Source organism: Schistocerca cancellata, chromosome 5 (assembly GCF_023864275.1).
Source record: "Schistocerca cancellata isolate TAMUIC-IGC-003103 chromosome 5, iqSchCanc2.1, whole genome shotgun sequence".
Taxonomy (NCBI): Eukaryota; Metazoa; Arthropoda; class Insecta; order Orthoptera; family Acrididae; genus Schistocerca; species Schistocerca cancellata.
In genome coordinates this window covers 498,699,071-498,713,476 of record NC_064630.1, presented here as the reverse complement: position 1 = coordinate 498,713,476, position 14,406 = coordinate 498,699,071, and positions in this window count along the sequence as shown.

Sequence of the window (14,406 nt, the reverse complement as noted above, 5' to 3'; positions counted from 1 at the left end):
GATGATAAAATCTTAAATCTCACTCTTTTGGCAATCACATTTGGCCTCACCTCCAGCATTTTGTTACAATTCCGCGATACATGTTTCCAATGCAGTAGTTCTTGTGAGAATCGTCGATCTTTTGTAGCGGAACGTTTCCTGAAGAGCCTAAATACACACTTCTACAAGCATCGACTCCGTTAAGCCAGCTGTCGACGAAAAATATGTTGCATTTGGTGGTGATTTCTTAGAGACAGTCTAACACAATCACCCAGTTCCATGATCGGAGCTAAACGTTTTCCATGGCAATAGTTAAAATGTTACTACTACACTCCATTCATAAGCCTGTTACCCACTCGACACATACACACAATGGAAACTCACTGGCGTAGATCAGTACAAGTAGTTGTTCGCTTTTGGGAAACTTTATAAACATTTCGATTCGAGCTCAATGGAGTCTTAGCAACAATCGTTTTCCCCGCAGACCATTCGCGACTGGAATAGGAAAGGGGGTAAATGACAGTGCTACATGTAGAACCCTCCGCTACACACCATAAGGTGGCTTACGGAGTACAAGAATAGATGCGGAACTCAAGTTAGTGATGGCATAAACGGTCTTCCCTCTTTCAAACAAAGAACTATACGGAACAAGACTGAATTCGTCTTGTGAGAATACATGACAGTGCAACGATTATATTTTATTCAGGAATAAACATCTCTTTTCAATGTCGAAGTGAGGTGAAATGTTGTGGTCTAAAAGTTAAACAATGTTGTGTCGGCAGTAGGATGAGGAAATAAGACGTACCATGGCGTCCACTGATTAGAGGGGCCAGTGAGGAAGCCGCTTTCCATTGTAACAGTAACATATGGTTCAAATAGCTCTAAGCACTATGGAACTTAACATCTGAGGTCATCAGTCCCATGGACTTAGAAATACTTAAACCTAACTAACCTAAGGACGTCACATACATCTATGCCCGAGGTAGGATTCGAACCTGCGACCTTAGCAGCAGCGCGGTTTCGGACTGAAGCGCCCAGAACCGCTTGGCCACAGCGGCCGGCACAGTAACATATGTTAGATATTGAAATCAAAGAAGATTAACTAAATCAGAGAGACAGACAATAAAGGCATCTAAATCATCTGTATATAAGGAAGGGTAAAATTTGGTTGAATAATACCAACTGAAAACAGGTGTGTGGGTGCAAGTCAGGGAACATTTAATAGAACATTCAACAGCCGTCATTCGGCTTTTCAAGGCAGGCGGAACAGCGCTCAAACGGGGCACCAGATAAGGTGGATAGGGGACGCATTGTATTGTGAGCGTGAGTGTGTTGACATCATAGTACAAACACTTTTGGTAATGTAACTGAACGGAAGATGATCATTGTGAAATGCCATGCACATGTCACGACTTGGGCGTGAAAGCGGAGCTGCAAGTCTGCAAAGTCTAGAAAACCGATTCCCAGTTCACAGAAGGTAATGATTGTTTACAGCAAGAATATATTTAATGAAACGTCCCCTTAGAACAATTTCTGAATTACTGTGCTGATAAACCTCTTACACTATTTGCTTTTCAAACAGCTGAGCAAAACTGAACGTACTCAAACATTCACTAAAGTGACACACAATATTTTTAGCGTAACGTAATCTGGCTTTCAAAAATCCCTACAAAAGAATGGCCCTGACTAACATTAACCTATACGTTTCACAAATCACTTACCTCACCAAAAATCTTCGTTACTCGAACTACTGCAATACAGCGAGCGCCACTACTGTCAGCTAAATAAAAGATTCAAACTACGGAAGGCACTAACTACTGATAGGCATAGTTAGCAAATGAAAGATTTCAATAGAGAACAAACATTGTATTTACCTTAATAGTCATAATATATATAGCAGTTCATAACATCCATTCTTACAAATATCAAAACTCCGCCATTTCTCTCCCCACATCCACCACTGCTGGCGGCTCACGTCCAACTGCGCAACGCTACGCGCTGTTAACATCCAGCTGCCCAACACTACAATGGCGAGTATTACAACAATGCCAACCAGCCACTGACTGCACACAGCACAGCCAGTGATTTTCATACAGAGCGCTACGTGGCGTTACCAATAAGAAAACCTAAACAGCCTACTTACAATTTACACACTTAGTACGAAACACTGTGAACTAACTCGTGTAACAGATTGAAGCCTATAATATGCCAACGAACTTGGTGAAAACTATATATGACTGGCTTCACCACTCTGTACAATAGATGTTGTCTCATGTATCCAGAGTGCACGGTCCATATGAGATCACAGATCAACAGTTCATTGGACACTGAATACATTTTTGAATCATTACAATCAATATAATCGATCCACTTGAAATCCCAGTTAATTTTCTGCCTTCAAACTGATTATACAGCTCATTTCCAGTGCGCAGAATAAATGGATGTCGAATAGTAAGGGGTTTGAGGGGATGTATTTTGCAGTAGCCGTCGTCGCCCAGGCTGCTACGTTACCAAGATCGCAGTACTATCCGTAAAAACTGGGAAGATGCAGGCCAATACCGAGTCAGTCAAAGATTAGTGCGTAAGTTATTCAGGTAATACACACAGTACTTGACTTAAAAGTTTCAGAAATTCAATTTGAAGCAAACTCATTTTATTTCTCTGAAGGTCTCAGTAGCTAAAAGAAGCAATTTAACTTCAACTATTAAAAAAAAAAAAAAAAAAAAAAAACTGACCACCGATGGACTTTCTGCATTTTCTTCCGTCTAGCAGTTAGTTTATGAGTTTGTATGCAGGTAAAAATAATGTATAGTTTCACAAGTCTGTAAATTATCTTTCGGTGTTGCTGCTATACGTCTTGTTATTTATCCACTGAATTCGAGAAGTCTGGAGTAGAGGGTGACTTTAATGTCCCAACAATTACTTTTGACAACTAAGCAGTTAATTGGCTCTGAGCACTATGGGACTTAACATCTGTGATCATCAGTCCCCTAGTACTTAGAACTACTTAAACCTAAGTAACCTAAGGACATCACACACATCCATGCCCGAGGCAGGATTCGAACCTGCGACCGTAGCAGTCGCGCGGTTCCGGACTGAGCGCCTAGAACCGCGAGACCACCGCGGCCGGCCAAGCAATTAATTGGTCAGTCGTTCCCATCGATTACGTGAGTGTGTGAGTTGAGGCAGGAAACACGTCATGAAGGTATACGCGTCACCGCCATGGAAAATGACTAGCCGTCTGGAGGGCTATTGTGGCATTGGCGGGGAGGGGGTGGCGAGAGAGGGGGGGGGGGGGGAATGTAAAACTCCAGTCGGCGGGCCGAAGCACGGCTAACATTCAAGCAGACGGGTAACGATCAAAACACTGTCGGCTTTGGGCGGTAGATATACTTCCCACTCCAAAAAGCAGCCATAACTGTAACTAGCTCGTGTGAGCTGTAAGTCATCGTCTAATCTCACTTACCCATTCGCACTCACTCATTCAGCCCAACTGCTGTTATTTCCTGTTTGTGTCTTTTTGCCACTGTCTCCTGCCTCAAAGTCACAGTCTCCTTCGTTCTATCACACTGATATTGTCTCCTCTCACTGTCAGTGTCTCCCTCTTCCTCGTCCTTACTGCTACTATCAAATTTTTTCCTACCCAGTGTTGCTACCGTGTCTTCTCTCTGTCACTATCTATCTCTTCCTCGTTTCCATTCTCACAGGCTCCGTCTCTAACTATCACTGGCTTTCCCACACTCTTTACCCCTTCTCTTTATTCCTTAGCCATTGGTACTGCCTTCTTCACTCTTTTTTAAAAATGTCCTGTCATTGTCAGCTATATTCCACTGCCTCTGTACCCCTCTCTTTCTCACGCACTGCCGTTGTCTCCTTCGCTTTTTCTGCATCACAACCACTGTCTGTGTCACTTCTCCGTCTTTCCCACTGATACTGTCTCCTTCTCTCTCAGTATAAAAAGGCACGAATATGTACATATGCCCAAATATTAGGAAATTTTTTTTAAAGGTGCTGAAAACGGTTGAATGAGGCAGCTGGTACCCCTCTTTTCAGTCACAGTATGGTAAAAAGAAGGTAATTCAACTTTTTCGTGCTCCGATAGGAGCATGTTCCCGCAGGTCCCCTTCTTTTCTGTGCTACAATAAGGCATGTGACTCATATGAAAAGAACTGTATGGCTCAATAAAATTTTGGTATTTTACTTAGGTGAAATTGAAATAACGCAAAAGTGATTGTACACCTCAAACAGGATTAGAAGTGAACAAATATTTTGTAAGTGTTTCAAGAGTACAAGATAAGGTTTCCAGAACCCTTGATATCGGACGCACTTACCAGCATATTTATCCGTCCTTCGTTACTTTATGAACTGCATTTTTTCTTAATAGCAGATTTTACGTATGTATTATACGTGTACAAGAAGGGCGAAAAACCTCCGTATCCCATAAACGGACAAAGATATCAAGAAAATTTTTGAGGTCGGAGTCTTTGGAATATATCGTAAAAAATTCAGCCATTTACTGTATGTAGCATTGTTGGAACCCGTCGTTCTGTTTTGGTACACAAAAACCGTGGTTTTGGGATGTTTCTAGATAATAGGTAAAGATTTTTGTAAACGAGAAGATAACGCTTCTGGATAAACGCCTAGACAATAAACTGTTAAAACTTGGGCAATTTTATGCGGTTTGTTATTTAGATATCCACTGCTGACAGCGTAAAAATCGTGAAAACATCGTACGATGTATTTGACCCATAAGGCGCACCGTAGGCCATATAAGGCAGAAAGAAGGAAATCCAACCAATTTGTTCCATTTTCCTAAGCTAGAGGAAGTGTGCAATTCAAAAATTGACCCTGTACTGTAAGATACTTACAGTAAGATGATCCTTCTGTTGCTTACACAAATGGTCCCTAGAAGATTTATATCACCAACTGAACCCGAGGTAAGAGCCCCGGAAGAGTCCCGTTATTATATGCGGCGTTTTGGAACACTTAGGGTGGCGCATTCATACCGATTACTGAACTGCTAACCAAGTACATGGCATCCGTTACCCGTTGATGTCTATCTAACGACTTCCAGAGGCAACGAAAATTTCAATTTCAGAATCTCATATAGATATATACCGACCTTAAAAATTAAATTGATGTCATAACATACTCATTAAGAGGTGTAATCTTATGTTCAAAGATTAACACAATTAGAGAAATATCACAGAAAGTGTGTGTTTCCCGTGAGGCAGCATAATTGACGTTGTGCAAATACGCAGATTGTATTCATCCAGTGTATGTAGGCTCTTACTGACTTGCAAGTCTGTGCACATAATTTAAAACAGAACTTTTTCTCTCAGACAATGCCTCCCCTTCCCTACTCCCCCCCCCCCCCCCCATCCAAATGAAGAAAGGAAAAAAGAAAGTATTGCTTGGTAGATTTTTGCTTTTCATGCAGTAAAACTGCCGCATCAGGCATGAAGCTTTAATTTATTACTTCTTTGTTACTAACAGTACTCATACCACATTCTGTGGACAGTGTCCACCTGTATCTCTGAAATTACCTGGAAATCTGTACCACTGTACGGCACATGGTTTAGGAGATAAGACGTCAAGAATATTGAGAAGTATGAACAACTAGTTTCTATTGAAATCGAGCACAAATCACCCAGACTACATTCATCTAATATTTGATACTGAGACGGTGTAACTACTTCCAACAAACTTTACACATAATTCCATACCTATTCTAAATTTTTTCTATGTTACCTGCTTAACGTCACATATTTATGACACTAACCTATTTGTGAAGTAATCAGAGATTTGGAACTGTTTTACACACTGGTGATGTACTGTTTAAGAAATCAGCTTTATTCTGGTAAATGCTAATAACAACCAGCTTTTCAAACGGAATCATTTACCCGATTAACACTGTACTTATCATTCGCCGTATAGATCCCCATACGGTCTATAATTGTACACATGATTTAAGTGGAGAGAGTGACGGAATCTCGACTGAACAATAGTGAAGTTAATGATATTTTAAGTCCAATCGGCTGTGAAAGAAAGGCTGGGTGTGGTCGTTACACAGTGACCGATTTAGTCATAGTCGCTGGCGAAATAATTTTTTCACAATATCTGTTCCAAGATTTTAGATGTCATTGTCGAAATTTTACAACGATACAGAGCCATACGTAGAAACGGAATGTATGTTCCTCCAGCAACGTAGAGCGCAAGGCAAACACAATGATTCGGTTTGGAACGGCTTATTCGAACTAACGAAAGTTCATTAGGTCACACTTCAGTTTTATGTTTTCTCGAAATGAATTTTGCCGCTCTCGTGATGCTGGTCATGTAAATGAACTTTTGCGTGGGGAACAACAGCTCTATAAGATGTTAACCTCTCAAAAAAAAAGTCTTATTCAAGAAACAAGAATAAATTCCTCCGTTTTCGCCTTGAAACGGGCTTCAGTCCAAGCTTTAATTATCAGAAATTTCCAACAAGGTTGTTCAGAGACATAAAGAGCACAGATGCGTATCATATACAGAATATCAACAGAATACCTGCCCTGTATGGGGTATGCGGGGCGCTAGGAGCAACGACTTCTAATTGACGCAATGAACAACTGTAACAGACATAACTGCAGGTTCGAGCACGCAACACTGTCTTTGTAATACCTAGACCCTTAAGATGTGTCGTTATCACAACTGTATAGAATACTGAAATTTCATGCCAGTAAATGTATCCGGTGTTGAATAAAGAGCGACAGCGACCTAAATTGGATAAATGTCACACAAGATGAGATAATAAAACAGGGAGACGACGAGGTAAAGTGAAAGATGGTGCTACAATCCGTCATCGACCAAACATGGTCAGTTATGTCTCAGGGATAAACATACAACTCAGACGTGCTGATTTGTATAATCTATAGATGTACAGTCAGCAGCAACCCTTGTATCAGATGAAAAATGGCAGTTTTTAAAGGCTTGAAATATGTCTTCGAACAGTTTGGACATCTTGTGCTTGTACCTAATAATCCGTTAAAACTACAGTTTTCCACAACATGCACACATACAGATAAAAGTATAAGATGTATTCAAATTTTAGGATCTATAACCAGAAAAGCTGCCTTGTTCAATTCCATCTGAACCATTATTGCTTACCCCCAGCAGAGAAACTGCAGAACAATCTCGATAATTTTAATAGGTCTCCAGTACGCATCAGGAAGGTATTTTTTATTCCATATCACAACCAGCCATACCCTCTAGAGCAGATGCATATTTGTTTTTTGCATTCTCAGATTTACTAGCACGTAGAAGCTCTCTTGCATTTGGATATTTTATTTATTCGTCTACGTTATTATTCTCAGTTCACTGTAAGGAGAAGATCGGTATTCTTCGCGGTTACCGTTGTTTTGATAGACACGTCCCAAGCGATGGTGAGATTTACACTCATGGTACATATGCCGGAAGTAAAAATAGGACTTTAACGAAAAACTTTTATTCACATATACACTCCTGGAAATGGAAAAAAGAACACATTGACACCGGTGTGTCAGACCCACCATACTTGCTCCGGACACTGCGAGAGGGCTGTACAAGCAATGATCACACGCACGGCACAGCGGACACACCAGGAACCGCGGTGTTGGCCGTCGAATGACGCTAGCTGCGCAGCATTTGTGCACCGCCGCCGTCAGTGTCAGCCAGTTTGCCGTGGCATAAGGAGCTCCATCGCAGTCTTTAACACTTGTAGCATGCCGCGAGAGCGTGGACGTGAACCGTATGTGCAGTTGACGGACTCTGAGCGAGGGCGCATAGTGGGCATGCGGGAGGCCGGGTGGACGTACCGCCGAATTGCTCAACACGTGGGGCGTTAGGTCTCCACAGTACATCGATGTTGTCGCCAGTGGTCGGCGGAAGGTGCACGTGCCCGTCGACCTGGGACTGGACCGCAGCGACGCACGGATGCACGCCAAGACCGTAGGGTCCTACGCAGTGCCGTAGGGGACCGCACCGCCACTTCCCAGCAAATTAGGGACACTGTTGCTCCTGGGGTATCGGCGAGGACCATTCGCAACCGTCTCCATGAAGCTGGGCTACGGTACCGCACACCGTTAGGCCGTCTTCCGCTCACGCCCCAACATCGTGCAGCCCGCCTCCAGTGGTGTCGCGACAGGCGTGAATGGAGGGACGAATGGAGACGTGTCGTCTTCAGCGATGAGAGTCGCTTCTGCCTTGGTGCCAATGATGGTCGTATGCGTGTTTGGCGCCGTGCAGGTGAGCGCCACAATCAGGACTGCATACGACCGAGGCACACAGGGCCAACACCCGGCATCATGGTGTGGGGAGCGATCTCCTACACTGGCCGTACACCACTGGTGATCGTCGAGGGGACACTGAATAGTGCACGGAACATCCAAACCGTCATCGAACCCATCGTTCTACCATTCCTAGACCGACAAGGGAACTTGCTGTTCCCACAGGACAATGCACGTCCGCATGTATCCCGTGCCACCCAACGTGCTCTAGAAGGTGTAAGTCAACTACCCTGGCCAGCAAGATCTCCGGATCTGTCCCCCATTGAGCATGTTTGGGACTGGATGAAGCGTCGTCTCACGCGGTCTGCACGTCCAGCACGAACGCTGGTCCAACTGAGGCGCCAGGTGGAAATGGCATGGCAAGCCGTTCCACAGGACTACATCCAGCATCTCTACGATCGTCTCCATGGGAGAATAGCAGCCTGCATTGCTGCGAAAGGTGGATATACACTGTACTAGTGCCGACATTGTGCATGCTCTGTTGCCTGTGTCTATGTGCCTGTGGTTCTGTCAGTGTGATCATGTGATGTATCTGACCCCAGGCATGTGTCAATAAAGTTTCCCCTTCCTGGGACAATGAATTCACGGTGTTCTTATTTCAATTTCCAGGAGTGTAGCTGTATAAAAGTCTGCCACGATTTCTGTTCGATTTTTGTAAAGCTCTCGCAGTCCTGAAATCCTGCACCCCGCACCTAACTCAAGTATTTCCGCTTTGTAAAAACGTCTTGTATGTGGAAGCTATTCCAAAGTTGGCCAAGCGTAATCCTCATAAATAAAGAACTCGCGACGGAGTAGCGTCGCAGCTACGCTGTGTGTTCCGCAGTATAATACGATACCACATCGCCGTCTTGCACTCTGGCCGTTAACAGGCTAAGACCAAGTTTCATAATCCTCTTCGCGCTGCCACGCAGCTTACGAGCAAGCTGTTAACCCGTATCCTCCGCCCTACACAGTACTAGCAACCTGCTGCTACTGTATATAAATGAGCTGGAGTAATGAAGCAATGTTGATATATCAGTTAGGTATGGCATACAAAGTCACATGTACTGCAGAAATTATGAAGAGCTACGGAATGGAAACGGAGGAAAAGATACGTGCCCATTGCATCAGTCAGGTAATTCTTGGTGTTGTGAGGGTATCAAGAATTGCGAAGTGGCTCCATAGGTACCAACATGACATCCTTGTACTTGATCAGGTCACAGAGAACAACTTTCCACTGTATATTTCAGATGAGCTATTTGATGAACTGAGAGCGAATTACGTAAGGGAGCCAATTATGTGTTGGTCGAGTCAAACATTCGATATTCAAACTTGGATTGCTCAAAATAAATATTAATTAATCCGTTCCTAACTAAATACTTGCATTTTTAGGTTTCGCATGTATAATTAAATATACATGCACCGTAATGCTTGATCGTTGCAAGTGAAATGTGATGTTTACTAGTGCACACTTTGCTCCCGAGTGTCTACACGTAAATGCGGTATAAGGATTCCGTGCTTTTCTCAGAGCCACTCATTAGCAATTACGAAGTTCAAAAGCATGAAATAACTGATGTTCAGGGCTCATTCTTAAGCACGTTTCAGACTGATCTCTTTCGCGATCACTTCCGACTACTCACTTCTAAGGAGAAGGTAAGACTGTCTATGTTCTAGGTCAAATAAAAATGTCAAAAGAAGTATCTGTGTGTTACCTTAACAAATACCTTGAGCCTGATTTATGAAACATTTAATCAAACTTCGGCAGAGTAAATACTGAGCATCCAGTTAATGGGACATTTGGGAATTATAGTGTGTCGTGCAGCGGTATCCTATCTGATGGCAGCAAATATTCATTGATTACTAATCATTTTTCCATTTAGGACGAACTTCCGTAATGAGTCCGATTCACAGATTAAATTTAACATTAACGTTATTTGCATTAACAGTACGCTTTAATAAAAATTTATTACACTATTAAGACGAATAGGGTATAATGCTATACTTATTCTATTCGCGTAATGCACCGACACACTGTACAGGGATGGAAGACTTACAAATGATAGTTCTTTTTCAAATATTTGCAAGTTCCCTGCCTTTGAGCCAATAAGGAATTACTGAAGATTACACTCTTCGACACCATCAGCTGCTCTATGCACCTCCATTTTCCACTCGAAATACACTACGTATAATGGAAGTTTAAATGTAAGTTAAACTTACTACGGCAGTCCAAGTAACTTTCACAAAATTCAACACTACACTTCAAAGTGAAACTGATATAATTTTTCATTATAATCTCCAAGTCTCTGTAAATAGCAGATGGAAAGTCCTACTAATTGTTTAATTTCTCGACGACAGAAATCTGCTCCTTGCTCAAGGAGCCATTCGCGATTGGCTGTGTGACCTTCTTTATTATTACAGCTACGGCTGAATGCTAAATTATTTGGCTTATATTTAAGTATTACCTTTAAACTTGTCTGGGTCGACGCGTTTGGTAAAATATTACGTGGTTGTGGAGTGCTTGATAATGTTGCTCGGCTAATGGTTCGGGCCCCGTTACGGGCAGTAAACATGTGCTAATGTGCTACACCAAAATGTAAATACTGCACTACAATTTTGGCATTTTTTTCGAATGCGAGAAAGAAATTGTGCTAAAATAGTCGGCACTGAGGGTACTATTTTGGTACAAAGTCAGAATCTTTCTTTGAAAGTGTGTGTAAAGTATTATGCAAGTAACACGGTGAATTTGTAGATGATCTGGTAGAGAGGCGCTATTCCAGTAGATCCTTGGAGGAGAAAGTGAGAGAGACTTCCGCCTAATTTAAATCAAACAACGGGAGAGCGTGGGACGGTGCAAAGATTTGGTTCAAACTATATGAGTAGAAGCAAGTGGATGATCCTTTCAGGTTTCTAGAATATTTCGCCTGCGTGAGTCATAGGAAAAGGTAAAACGCTCTATAAAGATTTACGGGTACAGAAGGAAGGGTTTTTGAGAGCTACTTGACATATCGACGCCGTGGCGCAGTGGTCAAGTACGCCGATTTATTCCTCGCATCTTTAAACTACTCATCACAAAATTTAAATTGAAGTAGTCCTATTTAATATGCAAAATTAATACATTAAGTTTAATTAAGATTATTATCCTTATGAGTCAGAAGGCTATAGGTCGTAAGTAAAGCGACTATACGAGGAAATGTAGTATGAAAGTGTATGGAGTGAGTTGAATTTGTAGGTGTGGTGACCTCAATCCTTTTTTTTTTTTTTTTTTTGCATGTTCCCTATTTGGAAGTAATGACGTGTGGAGTTCAGAGGGAGTGAAAGATCTAAGACACGTTAATGGAATAATACAAAAATGTATTAACAGTCACCTTGATAGTAGTGCACTGGGTAAAGCTAATACTGCACCTATATTAAGTCGCACCTAGCATAACGACATAGTGAAATATAAACTATATCTTTTTGAATATCCGAAGCAGACTTTTCACACATTGGTAAGGTTTTGCGCAAGCTGCCACTGTATAAGAGCCAATTATTTAATTCTAAAAAAGCAGTAGTAAACTGAATCAAATACAGAAGACGCAGGTTCTCGACGTGCCACCACTAGTCTTAAACTTTTCTGACCTGACGTCGTAATTACGTGGTACAAAGTCAGAAGATATCAGGGAATGCTATTATATGTACATAATTCAATAAACCGCACGAGTCTGATGCTCGTATATTAATATTTCAATATGCAATTGATATTCCACAGCGCACTGTGATTGAATTCGTGCAACTGCATTCAGTAGTTTAATATACAGTATGACATTATTCAGCAACGCAAGTCCGATGGATCTTTTTTGCTTAACAAAGGTGGAAACGGAATTATGCATACACACATTTTTTTCTAAGACGTTTTCGAACAAAATAATGGCACCGTGGCAATTCCCGCACAAGCGCATCTTAACGCAACTGCCTACAAAATAGATACTCTGGTTATCACACGTCGTAATATTATTCTGATATACTATTCGTCCTCATCTTTGGAAAATCTGCTGTGTCTGGTAATTAGCTCCTCGATTGCTTGGACATTGTCGGCTGTGGTTGTTACCTATGGTCTTTCTTTCCTATCACCATTCCTCACGTGTCTGTGTCCTTCGTCAAATTATTGGCACTATTTCACTGCGGATGTACCCGACATTGCACTTAGTCCACATACCGCTGAAGTTTCACAGGGAATCTATGTGCAGTTTAGATGTTTTATCCACAAGAATTGTACTGTCCTGCGTACTGTAACTGTGATGGGCATTCTCAGCTATTTGGCCCATTTACACCAACATTGTAGAACACCTGTAACCCGAACCGAACCGCCGTGCCGGCCGGTGTGGCCGTGCGGTTAAAGGCGCTTCAGTCTGGAACCGCGTGACCGCCACGGTCGCAGGTTCGGATCCTGCCTCGGGCATGGATGTGTGTGGTGTCCTTAGGTTAGTTAGGTTTAATTAGTTCTAAGTTCTAGGCGACTGATGACCTCAGAAGTTAAGTCGCATAGTGCTCAGAGCCATTTGAACCATTTGAACCCCGAACCGCCGCAGAAACATGTAATTTCTTCTAACAATGGGGTATTCTTGTTGAGGGATGGTTTAAGTGTAGGATGACATGTGTGAGGCTCCTTGTAAGCCTACTTACGTTCATTTCTAAGAGTACCAGTTAAGAGAAAAGTTTGGCCTCTACGTTAGTCAAACGAAACAATACAGTAAAAACATCCTCCAACCTTCCCATACTGGCAGTATGTAATGTGACATCTTGTATTCATAAGCCGGCCAGAGTGGCCGAGTGGTTCTAGGCGCTACAAAAAAAATGGTTCAAATGGCTCTGAGCACTATGGGACTTAACAGCTGTGGTCATCAGTCCCCTAGAACTTAGAACTACTTAAACCTAACTAACCCAAGGACATCACACACATCCATGCCCGAGGCAGGATTCGAACCTGCGACCGTAGCAGTCGCGCGGTTCCGGACTGCGCGCCTAGAACCACGCTAGGCGCTACAGTCAGGAACCGCGCGACCGCTACGGTCGCAGGTTCGAATCCTGCCTCGGGCATCGATGTTTGTGAAGTTCTTAGGTTAGTTAGGTTTAAGTAGTTCTAAGTTCTAGGGGACTGATGACCGCAGCAGTTAAGTCCCATAATGCTCAGAGCCATTTTGTATTCATATATAACGACGCAGAATGTATCAGAAAATGTGGATTAATCTTTTAGTACGTTGTACGAGACGAAGACTGAAAGAGTCGATAATGGCGAGTATTATCAAACAGTCAGCTTAACAGCTCATGCAGCCAAGTTGCTGATAAGAATGGTGTTGAGAAGAATGTAAAAAAAAAACTGGGGATCACTTTGGCTATAGAAAAGGTAAAGGCACTAAAGTCGTGGGTTTGACATTGCGGTGCAGAATGGAAACAAGACTGAAAAAAGTCAGGACGGGTTCATAGCTTTTGTCAGTCTGGGAAAACCGTTCGACAATATAAAGTGGCGCAAGGTGTTCTAAATTCTGCCGAAAGTAGGGGTAAGCCATAGGGAAAAACAGATAATATGCTACATGTACAACAGCCAAGAGGAAACAAAAGTGGAAGAGCAAGAACGAAGTGCCCGGATTGAAACCGGTGTAAGACTGATACGTAGTCTTTCACCATTACTGTTGAATCCACACTCAGCGGAATTAATAGAAAGCTTGAACAATGGAATTAACAGTCAAGGTGAAAGGACATCAAAGATAAGGTTCGCTGATGACATTGCGTCCTCAATGAAATTGCACAAGAATTACAGGGTGTGTTGAATGGAACGAACAGTCTGATGATTACCGAATGTGGACTGATAGTAAATGGAAGAACGACGAAAGTAACTAGAAATGGCAGAAATGAGAACAGAAAGAAACGTAACATCCAGACTGCGCATCACCAAGTAGATGTAGTTAAGAAATTCTGCAGTCAAGGCAGCAGAATAACCCATAGTGCATGGGTCAAGGAGGGCATCAAAATCAGACTAGCAGTGGCAAAAAGGGCCTTCCTCGTTAACAGAAGTCTGCTAGTGTCAAACACAGGTCTTAATTTCAGGAAGAAATTTCCGAGAAAGGACGTTTGGTGCACAGCATTGTATGGTAGTGAAAGGTGGACT